General features: G+C 38.6%; 1 pseudogene; it reads right to left on the reverse strand.

The window, feature by feature from the left end:
• Positions 1–52: 52 nt before the first annotated feature.
• Positions 53–857, reverse strand: LOC143595406 (peroxisomal membrane protein 11A pseudogene; annotated as a pseudogene).
• Positions 858–2,361: the final 1,504 nt, after the last annotated feature.

Consider the following 2,361-nt stretch of genomic DNA (forward strand, 5'->3'; position numbering starts at 1 on the left):
CAACTCCTCTTGTCTAGGAGTGAAAACTAGTGCAAACGAGCCGAGCCGCCCATTAACAAGACAACCAATTCTTATGAGTACTAATCACCGCGGACACCATCCCGGCACACGCCAACAACAAAGGCCCCGAAAGCGGCCCCTTCCCATCCCGAACATCGCCACAGCCATCAACCCATCAGCCAAATCCTGCACAAGCGACAACCTCTTCATCAACTTCTTCTCCCTCAACTTCTTCAACTTCCCCTCTTCAATCCCCACCGAATCGCCTCTCGTAACCGCAATCTCAATCGTCGACAACAAACATGCCTCCTCCTTTGCAATCGCATTCAATTCGGTAACCTTCAAACCAATGCTCCCAACATATCCAACCAGTTCCGCACACACACTAACTCTCTGCAATACACGTGTCCGTTTGGAGTCTATGAGTCCGGATTTGGATAACCAAACATACTGCTCGATAAAATAATATAACCCCTCGCCACCGTAAGCGGCCAGGGAGAGTATAATATTAATAATAATATTAACATCTTGCTTTGTATCAACTTTTGCTGTTGCTATTGCTGATCGTAGTGAATTGACGTCTTGGATGAATTTGCCTAAGCGGAAGGCTTTACGGCTTAGACCCAAGTTGGATTCGAACGTTTTGAGGCGTTGGTGAAACGGGGTGGGTGGCGGGAACGGGTGTCGGAGGATAGGATGATTTTGGCGGCGTAACGGGAGAGTTTAAGGAGCTTGTCGACGCCGTCGCGTTTGGCGAGGTAGGATTCCAGGTGGATCAGGAAGTCACGGTTGTCTTTGGGTGGCATGACGGCGGAGATGTGGTGGTGGTAGGAGTTGGTGTTTCTTGACTTGTGTGCCGGATTTGGTTGTTGGTGATGACTTGGTGTTGGTTTTTATGGGTGAATGATGAAAGGGGGTGGTTAACTAATTAACTAATTTTTTAAGTTTAAGGAATTGACTTAATATTTAAGGGGCTGCTAATTGTATAGGTTATGTTTTATTATGAGTTAATTACGCGGATGATGATGTATGATTGTGTGTGGTTTGTTTACTAATGACTAATTGGTTTGGTGTTACGAGTTTGAATAATTATAAATAAAATGCTTTAGAAAAACAAGAAGAAAATATAGATGGAATTTTATTGTTAAAAAAAGTTGTATATGGTGTTATACTGTTATGTGTCCTCACTTTTGTAGTTTGGTTTATAATCCTTTCTGTCAAATTGAAACTTTTTTTTATATAATTTTCGGTCATTCGTAATAATTTTTATACTTTTATGTTAAATAGAAAGACATTTAAGTGATTTCACGTCAGAAGGACTAATCGTGTAAATTATTAAGATTGTTTTGTGAATGGAGTGTATTTGTGTAATTTACTTAAAATACATACTATTGTCTAATTTAATTAAAATTAATAAAAAGTTAAAAAGAAAAGCAACCCCTTCTTGACAGGTGCATTTTGTGGCACAAACTGTTTGTAATGAGGTATTATAGAGGTGAATAAAGCCTATACTATATTTATGTGATTTATGAGACATTAATCATTACATATGTTTGTGTCTAAAGGGAGACGGTGAAGGGATAGAAATGCCCATTAAAATACCTATATTTTTATAAAATATATTTACTTTGTAGTGTTTTTATATTTTGTTAGTTTCATGAGGATCTTAACTACATAAATGTTGAGGCATACAAATGGATTAGAGCCAAAACTTCGGGAACGCCGCCCTCTCGGCGTTTTTGGGTAACTTTTGTGGTACCAGCGTTTTGTATATAACGCTGGTGTGGCACAAGTTTTGAGGCTCTTGTGAGAGAGAGATAAGAGAGAGGGGGAAGAGAGAGAGGCGTTTTGAGGGACATTTTTCACTACACCAACTTTTTGTAAAATGCCTAAAAACTGACTAGGCGTCACATGGAACAAAATGTCCGAGTATGCTTAGTTATGACTAGGCGGTGGTCTTATGATAATCATCAAAAACTCTTCAAAACAAATTTCACCACATGTATGCTAGGCAGCTAGAGTGCTAGACTGATAGTATAGATTACAAAAACATGTTAAAGGCTAGTCACGTGAAGGCTAAGAATTAAAAAAAAAGGAGTTTAGTTGGGCCAAGCTCCTATGAAAAGCCTTCGAAGCCAGTCGAGACAAATCAAGGTAGGCCGTTATGTAATTAGTATTAGCCTATTAGGAATTTCGATCTCCAACCGACTCAATTGCCTGAAAACATATGCTTGTTTGTCTGAACCATAACCCCGAAAATTTATATTTTTTTATTAACTCTAACCTTGTAATGGTTCGTTCTAGTAGTTTTGGTACGTGAAAATGTGTTTTTTCTTTATATATGTAATTGATTATAATATA

This window comes from Bidens hawaiensis, unplaced genomic scaffold, assembly GCF_021521415.1.
Source record: "Bidens hawaiensis isolate Kalapana, Puna unplaced genomic scaffold, B.hawaiensis_p1.1 tig00045089_1, whole genome shotgun sequence".
Taxonomy (NCBI): Eukaryota; Viridiplantae; Streptophyta; class Magnoliopsida; order Asterales; family Asteraceae; genus Bidens; species Bidens hawaiensis.